We start from the raw sequence: 22,573 nt of genomic DNA on the forward strand, positions 1-22,573 counted from the left end.
ACTGAGTTAGAATCTTGTGTGAGTAGGGTGGATGGAAGGGCATGGTGGAGAATTTGCAGTTTAAGAAGTTTCATGGGTGCTTCTTATGCAGATAGACCAGCCACCAAGGTATTCTGGTCTGCAATACAAAGTCTGAATTCTTTTCTATAACCTACCAGACCCTTCATAGCCTTGCTCCAATCTGTATTGTTACCATCATTTCTTAATGAAATGTGGCAGGTTTGCTGGTAAAATTAAATGAAATCATGCATTCACAGTATTAATGAAAGTTCTGGCACATAGATTTTCAATTAATACTCCTTTAAAACCCATAAATTTACCATATCATCTCTTTATCGAACTAGTTTCTTTTCAAAGAGTGAAAAGAAATATTATTCAGTGAGGGGTAGTATAATGTTTCTATTTTCTCTGAGGAGCTAAAAATACAAAGATAGCACAAACTTCTGAAAGCAAACGAAGCAGGATTCCTGAAGCTTATGGAAAGATGCCTTCCCCTGCATCTCAATCAGCAACTAGTGACAGGCTTCACTGAACCCCAGTCTTTACACAAGCTCTCCTCCTTGTGGAAGAGACTGCTCAGTTTGTGACCAAAGAGGTACCCCTTCAAGGGCCCGAGAGTGGGCTCTTGACTAACATTCAGAAATGAATTGTCCAAGGAGACACATGTACTGACAAAGTAAAAGACTTTATTGGAAAGTGATGCTCAAGTGGAGAGCAGCAGCATAAGGGAACCCAGGAGAACTGCCCTGCCTGGTGGCTCGCAGTTTTGGGTTTTATGGAGATGGGGTTAGCCTCCAGGTTGTCTCTGGCCATTCATCTTACTCATGCCCATATTTGGTTCGACTCAGGGCCCTTCCTGGTGGCATGCACATCTCTCATTCAAGATGGATTACAGAGCGAGGGTTTCTAGGAGGTTGGCTAGACATATTATGGGCTGGCATTTCCTCCCTCTTTTTGGCCCCTCCCAAATTCTTCTGGTTGGTTTTGGAAGCAGCCTGTCAGTTACCTGTTACATAAGTTGTCTCACAACAGGGACCTCCTTTTTAAATTTTCTTTTTATTTATTTATTATTTATTTATTTTTGGCTGCATTGGGTCTTTGCTGTTGCGCATGGGCTTTCTCTAGTTGCAGCGAGCAGGGGCCACTCCTCGCTGCGGTGTGCAGGCCTCTCATTGCATCGGCTTCTCTTGTTGCAGAGCACAGGCTCTAGGCGTGTCGTGAGACAACTTATGCAAGTGGTTATTTTCATCCCTAGTTAGGGTAGGAGGTTTCAGTCCATGGTACGCTAATAAGTTCACAGCATCTATGGAAGTGAGCTGCCCACAAAACATGGAGTTTGTCATGGCAAACATGATGGTTGGTTAAAATCCAGTTCAGCTTCTACAGAATAGCCACAATAAGCTCTTTAGACAGCCCCAAACTTTTGTTATTGGATTAAATCCCTCAATACTTTCAGTACCCCTCAATAACCAACCACGACTTTTAAAATTCAAGAGAATAAGTTCCTGCAGATAAGGGAACCAAGACCGATAGAGGTGCAAGGAATAAATCTATACATTCCAAATTGAAGGTCATCATGTTTTTAACAACATACATTCCAATACTATGATCTTAGGTGATGGTGGCAACATGGAAACACAAATTACCAATTATCAGATGAAATGAAGAAATGAAAACCTTATTTTTACCTTTCCAGATCAGGCTTTAGAATGGTATCAGCTTTTTTCCAGATTAATTTATTATTAATCATATATTGTTTCTTTAAAAAAAAAAGCTTTTTTTTTTTTTTAGCTTTTCAAGACATCTCAATGTAAATGGAATATCTTTCTCCTTTATAAGGAACTCATTAACAAGAACAGAGATCTCTTACAATATAGTCTTCTCCTTCAACCTTATTTTCCTTTTCTCCTTTAAAAGAATCCTCCTTCCATCAAAACTGACATAGTGTTTGGAATCAGAACTTGCATTTGCCTTTTCATCTTGCTGAGAGTGCTGCCTTCAGTTTTCCCTACCTCTCTAAATTGTCTACTTTCTTAAGGTCCAAAAGAAGTGAAATCTCCAAGAAGTGTTCTTGGGCTCTTGCTGTCCATAATGATCACTGTTTTTTCTTGTCATTGCTTTACTCATTTGACCTTTTGGATATATCACTTTGAATGCTCTTTTTGTTTTTCTTTGCTAATATCTTGGCTTCCAACCCATAAACCCCTTGACTACAAGAACTGCTTCACCTTGTTAGCACTTACTCCAGGACTCTTGAATTGTAGGTGCTTTATATAAGCACTTGTTCAAAATAAATATCTCTAAGGTAAAGTGTTCTAGAATTAATTACTTATAAAATTAAAGATCATATCACCCTGGTTAACGATAATAATATTAAAAAATTATTGAATTGTTGGTCTGTGTTGTTCTGGGGGACATCCTGGGATGTTTGAGAATCAAGGAGCTATAAGAGTCCTGTCTTGCAAAGGAGAGAAAAATCATGGAAATTCTAGAACAAGACTGTGTTCTCTCTTTGTGCAAGTCCTTATTTATTGATACATATATATATATATATTTGGATTCAACTGAACAGTAGCATCTAGTTCAGAGAAGGTTGGCATGAGAAACTTATCAGGAGTATAATCACAAATCAAAGAATCTAAAGCTATTGTGGGTTTTTTTTTTTTTTACTATTTTTTTCACTATTTTTAAAATGTCAAGTCTCACTCTGTAGGATGTAGTCTACAACAACATTTATTGCATTTACAGCCAGAAAAGAAACTGCATTAATAATATACTTGCATACAGTAAGGGTCACATATATTTTGACCATCATTCAAAGCATCTCTAAGTAGAAACAGCAAGTTCGAAAGAATAATTGATTTATTTTTGCATTCTCATATCTCTACCTTTCTCTATTGCCCTTATTGACTCTACATTATAGAAACATGATGTCATTATATTTCTATGTTAATATTTTTGTGAAAAAAATAGAACAATATTCTAAAAATACTATTTTTAGAAAAGTAAAGTTTTACCCAATGTTCAAATCTGTAGTAGAATGGAGGTTTACTTTACTTTTTCTTGTTTTTTTTTAACTAGAACGTACAGAAGGAAGTGATTATATTAATTTATATCAAATGATAATATTAATCTATTAACTAAATAATTGACTTCATACAGAATTGAATCCATTACTACCAAAATATCCTTTTTTTATTTTATTTATTTATTTTTTAACATCTTTATTGGGGTATAATTGCTTTACAATGGTGTGTTAGTTTCTGCTTTATAACAAAGTGAATCAGTTATATATATACATATGTTCCCATATCTCTTCCCTCTTGCGTCTCCCTCCCTCCCACCCTCTCTATCCCACCCCTCCAGGCTTTCACAAAGCACCAAGCTGATCCCTTTGCCATGCGGCTGCTTCCCACTAGCTATCTACCTTACGTTTGTTAGTGTGTACATGTCCATGGCCCTCTCTCGCCCTGTCACAGCTCACCCTTCCCCCTCCCCATATCCTCAAGTCCGTTCTCCAGTAGGTCTGTGTCTTTATTCCTGTCTTACCCCTAGGTTCTTCATGACATTTTTTTTCTTCTTAAATTCCATATATATGTGTTAGCATACGGTATTTGTCTTTTTCTTTCTGACTTACTTCACTCTGTATGACAGACTCTAGGTCTATCCACCTCATTACAAATAGCTCAATTTCGTTTCTTTTTATGGCTGAGTAATATTCCATTGTATATATGTGCCACATCTTCTTTATCCATTCATCCAATGATGGGCACTTAGGTTGTTTCCATCTCCGGGCTATCGTAAATAGAGCTGCAATGAACATTTTGGTACATGACTCTTTTTGAATTATGGTTTTCTCAGGGTATATGCCCAGTAGTGGAATTGCTGGGTCATATGGTAGTTCTATTTGTAGTTTTTTAAGGAACCTCCATACTGTTCTCCATTCCCAATTCACATTCCCACCAGCAGTGCAAGAGTGTTCCCTTTTCTCTACACCCTCTCCAGCCAAAATATCCTTTGTTTAATGATTGGGTGTTAAGAAGAAATGCTGTCTTTATCCTTTACTGAAGCACTGTTTTATTAAATTCTTAAAGAGAAAACTAAAACCACGTTATTTTGCATGTACAGATATCCAGCATTATGCTCTGAAAAGACAGTCGCTAAAAATAAGCTATAAATAGGAAACCATTGGCTTCTCTGTCTTATTGCATTATGTATATTTGATGCATGTGTCTTTTGCATTATTACAAACTTTGCTAAATCAATTCTCTAATCTTTCTGCCCATGATTAATTACTTTGGGTAATTTACCAAGTGCATGATTTAGTAAACATACAATTACCCTTTTAAAAATAAACAACCCCTACCCTGTTTGCCACGCCAGAGCTGTTAGCGTTACCTGCAACAACGGAGAATTTGATTTCTGTTGTGTTAGGGTTGTGGGGAGAGCTGAAGAAGGGTAGCTAGCTCTGCCTACCCAAAGAGGTGAATTTTTCTTTCAAAGAAACTTTAATGAGATACACGCAAGATAAACAATAAAATATATTTTTTAACATTTTAATTTTATTATTATTGTGAAGATATGTAAAATTCAACTAAGCAACCCTGTGTAAGCTGATGGTACAGCACATGCTTTGCATAAAATCTGCTTTTGATTTTTCCTATAGGATATACAGTCCAGCACAGTGCCTTCCCCACAGAAGGAATTTTCCCAAGGAAGCCTTTTCCGATTCCCTCAGATGCATTAGCATCCCTGAATACCTTTTCATAGCACCATATAACATTTAACTATTAAATAATTATAGTCAATATCTATTTCCTCTCATGAGAAAAGCCTGAAAATCCCCAGCAACTGACATAGTCTCTGACATATTAGCAGTGCCCAGTAAATATTGATTTAATACAAGAAATGCCTTCAAGCTGTATGAATATGGATGGATGGGTTATCAAGGATAACTGTTGGGTAAGCGTTCATGTTTTAAAGTATTTTTACTCAAGTTTTAAAGTTTTAGTTCAAGTTTTAAAGTATTTCCCTAAGGCTTGTTCAAAGAACTCAAAAGTTGGAGTAATAATAACTTACAGTCTCCTAAGATAGATACCATTCATCATGCACACGAGCTGATCCTCCTTGTTTATTACCCTCACTCTTCCAGTTGCATTTGATACTTACCTAATCAATGCTGTTTATTGTAAGAAAAATGAGAAAATATTTAATTTGCTAAGGGCATCTCAGAAAAACTTTTTATTTCATAAATCTCTACATCCATTTTTCTAGGCTCAGGAAAGCATGAGAATTGACAAGTGTCGAAAGTTATAATTCCTGATAGTCTTTACTTGTGGTCTTGATTTTAAGTATGCCTGGTAGGTATAATCAGCCAATGATTATTTCTTCGAATCACGTATTCAGGTTGGGTAAATGTCTCAGTGGCCACCGGTATTCCTGATTTGTTAACTTGTTGAATCCTTCCTAGTTTGGAGGGATTGGAAAGGAAAGAAAAAAAATGCAATTTAGTGTAAGAGTCCATATTCTGCAGCCAAAATGTTTGGCCTCAAATCTCAGAATTACCAAGTACTACCTTAGTGGCCTTGGGAAAGTTACTTAACTGAGCAATACTCTGTTTTCTCATCTGTAAAATAGAATAAGGCTATTGTGAGAATTAAATGAATTGATTCATGTAAACAATTTAGAATAATGCCTGACACACGGCAAGAGCTCATAAATGTTACCTGCTATTGTTATTATTATTATTAATACTGTGCTGAAGTTACTTATTAGTAACTTATTAGTGAAATATAATAAAGATACTTAAGTTTTACTTTGTCAGTCAACACATACATATAGCTCTTTGCAAATTACTACTAAACATGGTATAAAATAAAATTTGGTATCTTAAAGTGTCTTTTTCCAGTGAGCTAAGATATATCAATATACAGTGGTTCCTGTCTAAGAACAACACAACTAACATAAAATACAACTGGGTTATAGAGTCAAAACTATGACTAAATGCTCTAAAGAATAATCACTAAAAATACCAGTAACTTGATTATTTCCAAGTTAATCTGTAAATATGTTTTCTATGCTACAATTTAATAACAAATGGGTGATAACAGTCACTGAAAGAGAAAAGATACCTTAACATTAAAAAAATATATATCAGATACTTTGTGGTCTGGGAATAGGAAGTAAACATTTTATTTTAGCGATAGATTTCCATTTCTTTGCCTAAGGCTCTCTTCAGCCATGGACAACAGTCCAGATGGTTAAAGATTTAACAACTCCATGAAGCAACCCTCATCCAATGACTAATGGGAGGTGGAGAAACAAAACGCAGATCCCTTACTCTTTTTAAGAGAAAATTCTGAGGAACCTAATTTATACTGGTTCTCAGGTTTGCCCCAACAGGGTTAAGCTCTGGTCACGCACAGTGGTAGGTGACTTGACCAAATGCCTTCTATAGGCCATCTTCCCTTTCTTGTCTCTCCTCATTCTGTTACCCTCACCTCTCAGTGAACTACTTGTACTCAAATTTTGTGTCAAACAAAATTTCTGGGGGAAGCCAAAGTAAGGCTCATGATAAACTTCTGTGGTCAGAGTTTAGACTGAGAACACAGAGAGGGGATGGGCTTCCAGCAGGAGCAGAGATTGGAAAGGAGGATAGAATCAGGGAATTTGTACTACTCGTCAATTAGTTTCTTGCTAGCAGAGGCGGCCTTCTTGGTTCTTTAATGCCCTGGCATTCACAGGTGGTTAGTGTGCCTTTGTAAAAAAAAATATACCTTTATCTGTTTAGGAAACAAATTAGGGGGACATGTCTTTAATCATCAAATTAAATCGCTGTGGAGACATACCACCTATATACCTCCTGTCTTTAATTCATATTCCATCAATTTGCCACCATATCCAAGGGATCCAGTGAGCTTTTGCATGGTTTGTCAGCTGCAGCAGCTCTGCAGTGAAAACACATATCAGCCCCCAAACCTCGTGTCCCGGAATTCTTGCTCAGCCCTCGGCAGCTGTAGGAGACATGGTGGTGACTGAAAAAGTAGTTTCTCAGTGTGCTGGAGAGAAAAGGACTCTCTCTTCCTGTGGTATCCAGAGCCTTGGGTGTTGCACTGCACAACAATGCTGGATCTCCAAGTTTACCACTCTTGCTAACATAGGTCTTTACCTTCACATGCACTGTTTCTGCACTAGGCCCATGGGCCAGACAGGATCAGTCACAAGGAGTTCGTGAGAAAAGCCACAAATTTTAGGAATGAAATATCCCATATATTTTCCTTGATTAAAATCGTTCTTCTCCTTAAAATGAATTTTCCTCTCAGTAGCTTTTGGAATTCTTCATTGATTTTTCAAAACCTTTGCTATCAGTAAATTTCATTTGAGACTACCTCAGCCCATCAAAACTAGTCTAATATCTCTGAAATCTTAAGAAGGAAAGGGTGGGGTCTTGAACCATTTCTTTCCTGGAAGCTTAGGGATTCTATAACAATATTCCCATCTTTTTCTCCCCCCTACTATTGAACTTCACAAATGTGTGTGCAGAACAGTGGAAACAAGGTCTTTGGCAAGGCCTCCTAAACATCTCAATAAAACTCCACAGAGGGACTTCCCTGGTGGCTCAGTGGTTAAGAATCCGCCTGCCGATGTAGGAGACATGGGTTCAATCCCTGGTCTGGGAAGATCCCACATGCCACGGAGCAACTAAGCCCATGCGCCACAACTACGGAGCCTGCGTTCTAGAGCCCACAAGCCACAACTACTGAAGCCCATGTGCCTAGAGCCCGTGCTCCACAACAAGAGAAGCCACCGCAATGAGAAGCCCACACACCGCAAGGAAGAGTAGACCCCGCTCGCCTCAGCTAGAGAAAGCCAGCATGCAGCAACAAAGACCAACACAGCCAAAAATAAATAAATAAATAAAATAAATTAATTAAAAAAAAATAAACTCCACAGAAAGGAGCCCTCAAGATAAATTAGGCATGCGGGATTAACATATACACACTTCTATATATAAAATAGATAATCAACAAGAACCTATTATACAGCACAGGGAACTCTATTCAGTCTTCTGTCATCACCTATATGGTAAAAGAACCTGAAAAAGAATGGATATATTTATATATATAACTGAACCACTTTGCTGTACACCTGAAACTAACATAATGTTGTGAATCAACTATATCCCAATATAAAATAAAAATCAAATTAGTTGGCAACAACTGGAAGTTTCTTCCAAGGTGATTGTGTGTCTCTACTTCCATATGCAACCTTTACAGGGCAGACCCTGTTAGGGCTGAGGGAGCAGTTGTAGCATTTAAGTTTTGCTTACTGGTTTCTCTGATGTGTGGGTTTGATATGAAGTGATACTTTTTGTGGGGATATATAAGTCCTTGATTTTCTAAGAAAGTTTTATTTTCAAGTCATTTTTTTCCATAAATAGACTTGCCAGATTATAGGTTTTTGAGTTGAGCATTGGATACCATCAATTTTCTCAAAGCTAAAAAGGAGCAATAGAAAGGAAGTGGCACAGGCAATTCTGTATTTTGGGAGGCGCATGCGAAATATATTTTGAATAAGGAACTGCATAGCTCTAGCTATAATGTAGAGAATGGGTTACAGGAGACATTTAGATCAACTAGGGAGCTTGTGGAGTATTCCAGATGAGAGATAATTAGAGTCCTAATACTAAACTTTAGCCATATTAGAGGTACATAGATTTTGTGCATTACTTTTGTGTAGTACCATTTAATTTCTCCTTTTGCTGGTTAAACTGGCTGGGTATGTCAGGAGTATGTCCTTGCTTCCTCTCCCCTACTGACATCCCAGCTCTGGAAAGGTGTCCTAGAGACTGGTAACCTCTGCTCATCTCCAGAGAGATCCACTGAGTCCCCCTGCCCATGGCTGGCTGCCCTGAAGTTTTTTATACACAGGGCATTTTTTGCTAAATAGGGGGTTTTCTATTATACCATAAAGGGACATAAAACAGAGTCAGGTCACTTCAGGATGAACATAACAGCCTGAAGGGCACCGTGCACCACAAAATCACATCATGAAGACTCTCAGCAGGCTGTAATTTATCAGATGATACCTCTACTCTGAAAGCAGAGGGACGGGGGCAGGACTCCCTACAGATCACTGAATCGTGACCATATGCCTCAGCTGAGTTTTAGGGTTTTCTGACTCCCTGTCCCACATGCTAAGTTGCTTCCCACTAACCAAAAACTCCACTTCACTCACACCGGTTGTTTCATGTTTCTCTAAGCAGTCTATGCTTCTTTCTACTCCAGGGTTTTTGGATCATTTTGTTCCCCATGTCTGGACTATCCTTCTCCTTTTACACTCTAGATGCTTGAGCCCAAAAAATAAGCATGTGTGATAAGCCCATGGTGTGTTAAAAGTGGAGTAGATAATGGTGCTTTCTAGGAAAACAAAAGATACATGTTTTCTAATTTTGTACTGTTAATTTCTTTTTCCTATTGTGTAAAAGTGGCAAGACTTGTCTCTAACAGAAAAGTAAGTCAGAAGAGGAGAAACTGTTTTATATTTCTCTTTTCTCCCTCAGCACAATGATGACCACACAATAAAGGCTCAATAACTACAAGTGGGATGGTTCGTGATTCATCTACTATGTGTCATATTATGTCACACCATGCCATAGAGATCCAGTCTCTCTCAATTTCTTTCTCACACTAACCTACAAAACAGGTGTTAGGATTATGTCACAGTGCTACCTTCTAGAGTGCGGCGATACTGCATTTTAAGTCTGACTAAAGACCTAGAAACAATCCCACAATGATAGTTTAACTTAACAGCTTAGGGATGAGATATAAACCATGGTTACTTTAATTTTGAATGATAAAAATGGAACAAAACACACGTTTACAGAGTGTCTCTGCTTGTAATTAAAAAGAAATTACATTATGGAACCTTGGTAATCTATGGTTTTGCTTTAGTGAACCTATTTATGTCTAATTGCAGTATTCGTGTATTAACTAGTAAATTCAACTAATATATTTATTGCCAATACAGTCATCATACTGTTCAATGAGATACAATAAGTGAGTTGGAGGGGGTGGGTGGAGAATGACTCTAATTATACATTCAGAGTTTAGTAAATAATTTTTTTTTTTTGTCTCTCTAGACTGGTCAGTAAGGGAAAGATTTGTGACAAAGTCAGAAACTATAAAAATACCTTCCAACAAGGCAACAGATTGTTATTTACACAGTATAAGAAAAAAGTATATGTGTGTATATATGTTTCCCTTTATTAAATTTCTGAAAACACTCTTTTGAACCTTTAAACACAACCCAAAATATTTCAAGCTGAAGGAAGCGAAACTTTTATATGGGATAACTATGATTTGCCTTTATTACTCGTAAAATCTAAAAGAAGTCTCTATTAGTAATTATTCTCTTTCAACAACTTGATGTAGCCTAACACCTATGAAACCAGTAATTTTAGAGACGTCAATAGTATTTAATAAGAGGAAAAGTTTTGCATTGTGGTGTTCATTAACTCATTTCTTAGTATAATCCTTTGAATTTTTTGAACACTTTTACTTCTGTAAAACATTTTTTTTTCATTCTAATGTATTCTTCTTTTACCCTCTGATCATAGGTAGGATGGTCCACAAAGAGTGAAGAAAAAAGGACTCAGTGTTCTTGAGGCAGATGGTGTGCTTGTGAAGTTATTATAATGGAATTTCAGACAGCTCAGGGGAGTGATATCACCAAGATGGCAGAGTAGGAGATACCAGCCTCCATCTCCCCACAAAGACAACAGTTAGACAGCTATCTCAATGAAAATAGCACTGGGAAACCTCAGGAGTCCACTTAAGAAGCTTTAGCACATAGTGGAACAAAATAACCACACACAAATAACACATTTTGCCTGTATCACTCCATCCCCCAGGCTGGCCCTGCTCAGAGCCAAGAGGGAACTTCCTGACCAGAGATAGTTCTCTTTGTAGGAAAATAGAGAACAGAATGAGTGACCAGCTTCCCCAGCCTTTCAGGGCACTGCACAAAGGACCTGATCCCAACTCCTGTCACTGGCCTACACCTCCACTCATTCAAGCAGCTGGACCCTGTGTAGCTGTGCACCTGCACACCACTGACCCCAACTCCCAGTACCATCCTCTGCTGTTGTGTGCTCACGCATGACTAGCCCCTGCAGCCACATGAGTACACACTGACCACCAAGGCCCTCACAGCTGCCCCTGTACCGGGAGCCGGTCCTGACTCCTAACCCAAGCCTGTACCACTACCTGTGCCTGAAGATAGCCCCTATAGTTCAAACCTACATGCTGTGACACCAACTTCTGTCACTGGACCCCACCACTGTGCACTAGCCTCTACAGCCACATGAGTCCTGTAGCTGCTCGTGTACCCACAATTGCCCCTAGCCCCTGCCACTGCTCCAGGCCCTTGCGAATGTGGGTGTGCCTATAGCTAGCCCCTGCCATCATGCAGGCACCTGCAGCCAACCCTGCATTCAAGCATGTGTACACCACAACCTGCCCTGATTTCTTGCTGCTGAGGATCCCAACAGTCCTTGCAGGTACTAAGGACCCCCCACAGTTCTTGCTGTCAAGGATCACAGAGTTGCCAATGTCATGAATCTTAGCTTCTTGAGCCAATGAGATACTTCGCCACCCCAAATCTTGACATATCTGTGAATTTTCCAGTTTTCTTCTTGTCATTGATTTCTAGTTTCATACCATTGTGGTTGGAAAACATGCTGGATTGATTTCAAACTTCTCAAATTCAAATTCAAAAGAAGACTTGTTTTGTGACCTAACATATTATCTATCCTGCAGAATGTTCCATGTGCACTTGAGAAGAAAGTATATTCTGCTATTGTTGGATGGAGTGTTCTGTAAATGTGTATTAGGTACATCTTGTCTAATGGGTAGTTTAAGTCCAATGTTTCCTTATGGATTTTCTGTCTGAATGATCTATTCATTATTGAAACTAGGATATAGAAGCCCCTTACTATTTTGTTGTTGTTTTTTTGCTTTTTATCCCACTACTATTTTGAATTGCCGTCTATTTCTCCCTTTAGGTTTGTTAATATTAACTTTATATATTTAGATGCTCCTATGTTGGGTGCATAAATATTTACATGTTATATCCTCTTGTTAAATTGACTCATCATTATATAATGACTTTCTTTGTCTCCCATTTGTTTTCTCTTAAATAAGTATAACTACCCCTGCTTTCTCTGGGTTTCCATTTGCATGAAATATCTTTGTCCATCCCTTCATTTTCAGTTTCTGTGGACCCTTAAAGATGAAGTGATATTTTGGTTTTTTAAAAAATTTTATTGAAGTATAGTTGATGCACAATGCTGTGTTTAATTTCTGCTGTACAGCCAAGTGATCAGTTTTATATTTATATATTTTTTCATATTCTTATCCATTATCATTTATCACAGGATATTGAATATAGTTTCCTGTGCTATACAATAAGACCTTGTTGTTTATCCATCCTATATATAATAGTTTGTATTTGTTGATCCCAAACTCCCCATCCTTCCCTCCTCTATTCCTCCTCCCCCTTGGCAACCACAAGTCTGTCCTCTATGTCTGTGAGTCTGTTCTTGTTTCATAGATACGTTCATTTGAATTGTATTTTAGATGCCACATAAAAATGATAGATGGTATTTGTCCTTCTCTTTCTGACTTGCTTCACTTACTGTGATAACCTCTATTTGTGTCCATGTTGTTGCAAATGGCATTATTTCATTCTTTTTTATGGTTGAATAATATTCCATTGTATATATGTACCACATCTTCTTTATCCATTCATCTGTCAATAGACACTTAGGTTGCTTCCGTGTCTTGGATATTGTAAATATTGTTTCTATGAACATAGGGGTGCATGTATCTTTTCAAATTATAGGTTTGTCTGGGTATATGCCCAGGAGTGGGATTGCTGGATCATATGGCAGCTCTATTTTTAGTTTTTTAGGAAACCTCCATACTGTTTTCCATAGTGGCTGTACAAATTTACATTTCCACCAACAGTGTAAGAGGGTTCCCTTTTTTCCACACCCTCTCCAGCATTTGTTACTTGTAGACTTCTTAATAATGCCATTCTGACTGGTATAAGGTGGTGCCTCATTGTTGTTTTGATTTGCATTTCTCTAATAATTAGAGATGTTGAGCATCTTTACATGTGTCTGTTGGCCAACTGTATGTCTTCTTTGGAGAAATGTTTATTTAGGTCTCTGCCCATTTTTTTTTTGATTGGGTTGTTTTTTTATTGTTGTTGAATTGTATGAGCTGTTTGTATATTTTGGAAATTAAGCCCTTGTTGGTCACATCATTTGTAAATATTTTCTCCCAATCTGTAGGTTGTCTTTTTGTTTCATTTATGGTTTCCTTTGCTGTCCAAAAGCTTATAAGTTTGATTAGGTCCCATTTCTTTATTTTTGCTTTTATTTCTACTACCTTGGGAGACTGACTTAAGAAAACATTGGTACAATTTATGTCAGAGAATATTTTGCCTATATTCTCTTCTAGGAGTTTCATGGTTTCTTGTCTTATATTTGTCTTTAAGCCATTTTGAGTTTACTTTTGTGTGTGGCATGAAGGTGTGTTCTTGCTTCATTGATTTCCATGGGGCTGTCCAACTTTCCCAACCCCGCTTGCTGAAGACACTGTCTTTTCCCTATTGTATATTATTGGCTCCTTTGTCAAAAATTAATTGTCCATAGGTGTGTGGGTTTATTTCTGGGCTCTGTATTCTGTTCCATGATCCGTATATCTGTTTTTGTGCCAATACCATGCTGTTTTGATTACTCTAACTTTGTAGTATTGTCTGAAGTTGGGGAGGGTTATGCCTCCAGCTTTGTTCTTTTTCCTCAAGATTTGGCAATTCTGGGCCTTTTGTGGCTCCATATAAATTTTAGGGTCATTTGTTCTAGTTCTGTGAAAAATGTTGTGGGTATTTTAACAGGTATTGCATTAAATCTTTAGATTGCTTTGGGTAACATGGCCATTTTAACAATATAAATTCTTCCAATCCAAGAGCATGAGGTATCTTTCCATTTCTTTGAATCATCTTCAACTTCCTTTATTAATGTTTTGTAGTTCTCAACATACAATTCTTTTACCTGCTTAGTGAGGTTTATTCCTAAATACTTTTTTTTAATGTGATTTTAAAAGAGATTATTTATTTACATTCCCTTTCCAATATTTGATTGTTAGTGTAAAGAAATGCAACCAATTTCTGTATGTTAATCTTGTACTCTGCTACCTTGCTGAATTCGTTTATCAGTTCTAGCAGTTTTTGTGTGTAGCCTTTAGGGTTTTCTACCTATAGTATCATGTCATCTGCGTATCATGACAATTTTACCTCTTCCCTACCAATTTGAGTAATTTTTATTTCTTTTTTTGTCTGATTGCTGTGGCTAAGACTTCCGATACTACTTTGAAGAGAAGTCGTGAGGGTGTGCATCCTTGTCTTTTTCCATATTTTAGGAGGAAGGCTTTCAGCTTTTCACCACTGAGTGTTATATTGGCTCTGGGTTTATCCTAAATAGCTTTTATTATTTTGAGATACATTCCCTCTATACCCACTTTCATAAGTGTTTGTATCATGAATGGATGTTGAATTTTATCAAATGCTTTTCTGCATTTATTGAGATGATCATGTGGTTTTTGTCTTTTCTTTTGTTGATATGGTATACCACATTGATTGATTTGCACATGTTGAACCATCTATTGTGTTTTTATCCATTTAGCCACTTTATGTCTTTTCTTTGGAGAATTTAGTCAAATTACATTTAAAGTAATTATTGATAAGTACGGATTTACTCTTTTTTTTTTTTTTTTCCCCAACATCTCCACCGGGGCACAATTGCCCCACAATGGCGTGTTAGTTTCCGCCCCACAACAAAGTGAATCAGTCATACATAAACGTATGTTCCCATATGTCTTCCCTCTCACGTCTCCCCCCCCCCACCCTCCCCATCCCACCCCTCCAGGCTGTCACAAAGCACCGAGCCAATATCCCTGTGCCATGCGGCTGCCTCCCACCAGCTATCTACCTTACTACGTTTGTTAGTGTGTATATGCCCATGACTCTCTCTCACCCTGTCACAGCTCACCCTTCCCCCTCCCCATAACCTCAAGTCTGTTCTCTAGGAGGTCTGCATCTTTATTCCTGCTTTACCCCTAGGTTCTTCATGACATTTTTTTTCTTAAATTCCATATATATGTGTTAGCATACGGTATTTGTCTTTTTCTTTCTGACTTACTTCACTCTGTATGACAGACTCTAGGTCTATCCACCTCATTACAAATAGCTCAATTTCGTCTCTTTTTATGGCTGAGTAATATTCCATTGTATATATGTGCCACATCTTCTTTATCCATTCATCCGATGATGGGCACTTAGGTTGTTTCCATCTCCGGTTATTGTAAATAGAGCTGCAATGAACATTTTGGTACATGACTCTTTTTGAATTATGGTTTTCTCAGGGTATATGCCCAGTAGTGGGATTGCTGGGTCATATGGTAGTTCTATTTGTAGTTTTTTAAGGAACCTCCATACTGTTCTCCATAGTGGCTGAACCAATTCACATTCTCACCAGCAGTGCAAGAGTGTTCCCTTTTCTCCACACCCTCTCCAGCATTTATTGTTTCTAGATTTTTTGATGATGGCCATTCTGACTGGTGTGAGATGATATCTCATTGTAGTTTTGATTTGCATTTCTCTAATGATTAATGATGTTGAGCATTCTTTCATGTGTTTGTTGGCAGTCTGTATATCTTCTTTGGAGAAATGTCTATTTAGGTCTTCTGCCCATTTTTGGATTGGGTTGTTTGTTTTCTTGTTATTGAGCTGCATGAGCTGCTTGTAAATTTTGGAGATTAATCCTTTGTCAGTTGCTTCATTTGCAAATATTTTCTCCCATTCTGAGGGTTGTCTTTTCGTCTTGTTTATGGTTTCCTTTGCTGTGCAAAAGCTTTGAAGTTTCATTAGGTCCCATTTGTTTATTTTTGTTTTTATTTCCATTACTCTAAGAGGTGGGTCAGAAAGGATCTTGCTGTGATTTATGTCATAGAGTGTTCTGCCTATGTTTTCCTCTAAGAGTTTGATAGTTTCTGGCGTTACATTTAGGTTTTTAATCCATTTTGAGCTTATTTTTGTGTATGGTGTTAGGGAGTGATCTAATCTCATACTTTTACATGTACCTGTCCAGTTTTCCCAGCGCCACTTATTGAAGAGGCTGTCCTTTCTCCACTGTACATTCCTGCCACCTTTATCAAAGATAAGGTGTCCATATGTGCATGGGTTTATCTCTGGGCTTTCTATCCTGTTCCATTGATCTAGCTTTCTCTTTTTGTGCCAGTACCATACCGTCTTGATAACTGTAGCTTTGTAGTATAGTCTGAAGTCAGGGAGCCTGATTCCTCCGGTTCCTTCTTTCGTTCTCAAGATTGCTTTGGCTATTCGGGGTCTTTTGTGTTTCCATACAAATTGTGAAATTTTTTGTTCTAGTTCTGTGAAAAATGCCAGTGGTAGTTTGATAGGGATTGCATTGAATCTATAGATTGCTTTGGGTAGTAGAGTCATTTTCACAGTGTCGATTCTTCCAATCCAAGAACATGGTATATCTCTCCATCTATTTGTATCATCTTTAATTTCTTTCATCAGTGTCTTATAATTTTCTGCATACAGGTCTTTTGTCTCCTTAGGTAGGTTTATTCCTAGATATTTTATTCTTTTTGTTGCAATGGTAAATGGGAGTGTTTTCTTGATTTCACTTTCAGATTTTTCATCATTAGTATATAGGAATGCCAGAGATTTCTGTGCATTAATTTTGTATCCTGCCACTTTACCAGATTCATTGATTAGCTCTAGTAGTTTTCTGGTAGCATCTTTAGGGTTCTCTATGTATAGGATCATGTCATCTGCAAACAGTGACAGCTTTACTTCTTCTTTTCCGATTTGGATTCCTTTTATTTCCTTTTCTTCTCTGATTGCTGTGGCTAAAACTTCCAAAACTATGTTGAATAAGAGTGGTGAGAGTGGGCAACCTTGTCTTGTTCCTGATCTTAGTGGAAATGCTTTCAGTTTTTCACCATTGAGGATGATGTTTGCTGTGGGCTTGTCATATATGGCCTTTATTATGTTGAGGAATGGATTTACTCTTGACATTCTGTTCATTGTTTTCCGGCTCTTTTGTTATTCTTTTGTCCCTTTCTTATTCTCTTTCTCTCTTCCTTTGAGAATTGATGATTTTCTGTAGTGGTGTGCTCAGATTCTTTTCTTTTTATCTTTTGTGTGTCCATTATATGTTGTTACTTTGTGGTTACCATTATGTTCATATAAAACATCTTATATTTATAACAGTCCATTTTAAGTTCATAATAACTTAGGTTCAAACATACCAATGTTCTATATTTTTACTCTCACATTACTCCACTTTTTTTTTCACACACACACACTATATTTTATTTTTACAAGAGATAAATGAACTGACACCAAGCATTGTAAATGGATGACCACAACAAAAGTAACAATGATTGCAATTACCAAACATGAAAGACACTAATACTATGTCATAATACTGAAATTCAGTCCAGTAATCTTCCACTGTAATAGGTCCTTTACTTTGCATTGAAAATAGATTTGCATACTTTTTGCCTCTGAGTCCTTGTGGGATTTTTTTCTTTTTATTCAAACAGAAAGTCACAAAAATTATAATCATCCTCATCAGTCCACTCAGTCCCATGTAATTAATTTTTTTTAATCTTGATCTTTTGTTAGCACTTTTATGAATTCATCAGTTTTCCATTAGAGTTCTGAAAATGCTTATTCACTCAGTTCAGCAGTATAGTCATTTACCAGAAACCTGTACTTGTCAGAGACTTTTCCATGAATTCCTTGAAGATGAAACCCTTTTATAGAAACATTTTTGCAAAAGCATCAGAATACACCCAGAACTGTCTGTAAATGACAAAAGACTTAAAAATGACCACGGTTAAATATTTGATGAAAATTCATAATAATGCAATTGATAAAGAATTGTTATTTCTGAGATATACATTTTAAATTAATAACCAGAATTATGACTTATAATACCAGAACATATAAGATTTTTAGAAATTTCATGTAATGTCTGAAAAATTTCTATTAACATATTTCATATAAATAACCCAAAGAAAGTTTGGTATTAGTTATTTTGTTTGTTTGTTTGTTTATACTGCAGGTTCTTATTAGTCATCAATTTTATACACATCAGTGTATACATGTCAATCCCAATCGCCCAATTCAGCACACCACCATCACCACCCCTCCGTGGTTTTCCCCTCTTGGTGTCCATACGTTTGTTCTCTACATCTGTGTCTCAACTTCTGCCCTGCAAACTGGTTCTTCTGTACCATTTTTCTAGGTTCCACATACATGCGTTAATATACGATATTTGTTTTTCTCTTTATCACTTATTTCACTCAGTATGACAGTCTCTAAGTCCATCCAAATCTCAACAAATGATTCAATTTAATTCCTTTTTATGGCTGAGTAATATTCCATTGTATATATGTACCACTTCTTCTTTATCCATTCGTCTGTTGATGGGTATTTAGGTTGCTTCCATGACCTGGCTATTTTAAATAGTGCTTCAATGAACATTGGGGTGCATGTGTCTTTTTGAATTATGGTTTTCTCTGGGTATATGCCCAGTAGTGGGATTGCTGGGTCATATGGTAGTTCTACTTTTAGTTTTTTAAGGAACCTCCATACTGTTCTCCATAGTGGCCGTATCAATTCACATTCCCACCACAGTGCAAGAGGGTTCCCTTTTCTCCACACCCACTCCAGCATTTGCTGTTTGTAGATTTTCTGATGATGCCCATTCTAACTGGTGTGAGGTGATACCTCATTGTAGTTTTGATTTGCATTTCTCTAATAAGTAGTGACGTTCAGCAGCTTTTCATCTGCTTCTTGGCCATCTGTATGTCTTCTTTGGAGAAATGTCTATTTAGGTCTTCTGCCCATTTTTGGATTGGGTTGTTTGTTTCTTTAATATGGAGCTGCATGAGCTGTTTATATATTTTGGAGATTAATCCTTTGTCCGTTGATTTGTTTGCAAATATTTTCTCCCATTCTGAAGGTTGTCTATTCGTATTGTTCATGGTTTCCTTTGCTGTGCAAAAGCTTTGAAGTTTCATTAGGTCCCATTTGTTTATTTTTGTTTTTTTTTCCATTACTCTAGGAGGGGGATCAAAAAAGATCTTGCTGTGATTTATGTCAAAGAGGGTTCTTCCTGTTTTCCTCTAAGAGTTTTATAGTGTCTGGTCTTACATTTAGGTCTCAAATCCATTTTGAGTTAATTTTTGTGTATGGTGTTACAGAGTGTTCTATTTTCATTTTTTACATGTAGCTGTCCAGTTTTCCCAGCACCACATATTGAAGAGGCTGTCTTTTCTCCATTGTATATCTTTGCCTCCTTTGTCATAGATTAGTTGATCATAGCTGCGTGGCTTTATCTCTGGGCTTTCTATCTTGTTCCATTGATCTATGTTTCCAATTTTGTGCTAGTACCATATTGTCTTGATTACTGTAACATTGTAGTATAGTCTGAAGTCAGGGAGTCTAATTCCTCCAGCTCCGTTTTTTTCCCTAAAGAGTGCTTTAGCTATTCGGGATCTTTTTTGTCTCCATACAAATTTTAAGATGATTTGTTCTAGTTCCATAAAAAATGCCATTGGTAATTTGATAGGGATTGCATTGAATCTGTAGATTGCTTTGGGTAGTATAGTCATTTTCACAATATTGATTCTTCCAATCCAAGAACATGGTATATATCTTCATCTGTTGGTATCATCTTTAATTTCTTTCATCAGTGTCTTATAGTTTTCTGCATACAGGTCTTTTGTCTCCATCAGTAGGTTTATTCCTAGGTATTTTATTCTTTTTGTTGAAATGGTAAATGGGAGTGTTTCCATGATTTCTCTTTCAGATTTTTCATCATTAGTGTATAGGAATGCAAGAGATTTCTGTGCATTAATTTTGTATCCTGCAACTTTACCAAATTCATTGATTACCTCTAGTAGTTTTCTGGTGGCCTTTTTAGGATTCTCTATGTATTGTATCATGTCATCTGCAAACAGTGACAGTTTTACTTCTTTTCCAATTTGTATTCCTTTTATTTCTTTTTCTTCTCTGATTGCTGTGGCTACGACTTTCAAAACTATGTTGAGTAATAGTGGTTAGAGTGGACATCCTTGTCCTCTTCCTGATCTTAGAGGAAATGCTTTCTTTTTTTCACCATTGAGAATGATGTTTGCTGTGGGTTTCTCATATATGGCCTTTATTAAGTTGAGGTAGGTTCCCTCTATGCCCACTTTCTGGAGAGTTTTTATCATTAATGGGTGTTGAATATTGTCAAAAACTTTTTCTGAATCTACTGAGATGATCGTATGTTTTTTCTTCAATTTGTTAATATGGTGTATCACATTGATTGATTTTCATATATTGAAGAATCCTTGCATCCCTGGGATAAATCCCACTTGATCATGGTGTATGATCCTTTTAAAGTGTTGTTGGATTCTGTTTGCTAGTAATTTCTTGAGGATTTTTGCATCTGTTTTCATCAGGAATATTGCTCTGTAATTTTCTTTTGTGGTAGTATCGTTGTCTGATTTTGGTATCAGGGTGATGGTAGCCTCATAGAATGAGTTTGGGGGTGTTCCTTCCTCTGTAATTTTTTGGAAGAGTTTGAGAAGGATGGGTGTTAGCACTTCTCTAAATGTTTGATAGAATTCACCTGTGAATCAATCTGGTCCTGGCCTTTTGTTTGTTGATAGATTTTTAATCACAGTTTCAATTTTATTACTTGTGATTGGTCTGTTCATATTTTCTGTTTCTTCCTGGTTTGGTCTTGGAAGTTTATACCTTTCTAAGAATTTGTCCATTTCTTCCATGTTGTCCATTTTTTTGGCATAGAGTTGCTTGTAGGAGTCTGTTAGGATGCTTCATATTTGTGCAGTGTCTGTTGTAATTTCTCCTTTTTCATTTTTAATTTTATTGATGTGAGTCCTCTCTTTTTCTTGATGAGTCTGGCTAATGGTTTATCAATTTTGTTTATCTTCTCATAGAACCAGCTTTTAGTTTTATTGATCTTTGCTATTGTTTTCTTTGTTTCTACTTCATTTATTTCTGCTGTGATCTTTATTATTTCTTTCCTTCTGCTAACTTTGGGTTTTGTTTGTTCTTCTTTCTCTAATTCCTTTAGATGCAAGTTTAGATTTTTATTTGAGATTTTTCTTGTTTCTTAAGGTAGGCTTGTATAGCTATAAGCTTCCCTCTTAAAACTGCTTTTGCTGCATCCCATAGGTTTTGGATCATCGTGTTTTCATTGTCATTTGTCTCTAGGTATTTTTCGATTTCCTCTTTGATTTCTTCAGTGATCTCTTCGTTGTTTAGTAACATATTGTTTATCCTCCATGTGTTTGTGTTTTTTACCTTTTTTTCCCTGTAATGCATTTCTAATCTCATAGTGTTGTGGTCAGAAAAGATGCTTGATATGATTTCAATTTTCTTAAATTTACTGAGGCTTTTTTTGTGACCCAAGATGTGATCTATCCTGGAGAATGTTCCATGCACACTTGAGAAGAAAGTGTGATATGCTGTGTTTGGATGTAATGTCCTATAAATATCAATTAAATCTATCTGGTCTATTGTGTCATTTAAAGCTTCTGTTTCCTTATTTATTTTCATTTTGACTGATCTGTCCATTGGTGTAAGTGAGGTGTTAACGTCCCCCACTATTATTGTGTTACTGTTTATTTCCTCTTTTATAGCTGTTAGCAGTTGCCTTATGTATTGAGGTGCTCCTCTGTTGGGTGCATATATATTTATAGTTGTTATATCTTCTTCTTGGATTGATCCCTTGATCATTATGTAGTGTCCTTCCTTATCTCTTGTAGCATTCTTTATTTTAAAGTCTATTTTAAGTGATATGAATATAGCTACTCCAGCTTTCTTTTGATTTCCATTTGCATGGAATATCTTTTTGCCTCCCCTCACTTTCAGTCTGTATGTGTCCCAAGGTCTGTAGTGGGTCTCTTGTAGACAGCATATATATGGGTCTTGTTTCGTATCCAGTCAGCAAGCCTGTGTCTTTTGGTTGGATCATTTAATCCATTCATGTTTAAGGTAATTATCGATATGTATGTTCCCATGACCATTTTCTTAATTGTTTTGGGTTTGTTTTAGTAGATCCTTTTCTTGTCTTGTGTTTCCCACCTAGAGAAGTTCCTTTAGCATTTTTTGTAGAGCTGGTTTGGTGGTGCTGAATTCTCTTAGCTTTTGCTTGTCTGTAAAGCTTTCGATTTCTCCATCAAGTCTGAATGAGATCCTTGCTGGGTAAAGTAATCTTTGTTATAAGTTCTTCCCTTTCATCACTTTAATTATATCATGCCACTCCCTTCTGGCTTGTAGAGTTTCTGCTGAGAAATCAGCTCTTAACCTTATTGGAGTTCCCTTGTATGTTATTTTTTGTTTTTCCCTTGCTGCTTTCAGTGATTTGCACTTCCTGGACTTGGGTGGCTGT

At 36.9% G+C, this 22,573-nt stretch overlaps 1 protein-coding gene across 1 annotated transcript in view; it reads left to right on the top strand.

Annotated features, from left to right (window-relative positions):
• The window catches only part of NAALADL2 (N-acetylated alpha-linked acidic dipeptidase like 2), a 913,415-nt gene that overhangs the window by 785,327 nt on the left and 105,515 nt on the right, over positions 1-22,573 (top strand). The gene's annotated exons all lie outside the window — the stretch shown is intronic.

Source organism: Pseudorca crassidens, chromosome 5 (assembly GCF_039906515.1).
Source record: "Pseudorca crassidens isolate mPseCra1 chromosome 5, mPseCra1.hap1, whole genome shotgun sequence".
Lineage (NCBI taxonomy): Eukaryota > Metazoa > Chordata > Mammalia > Artiodactyla > Delphinidae > Pseudorca > Pseudorca crassidens.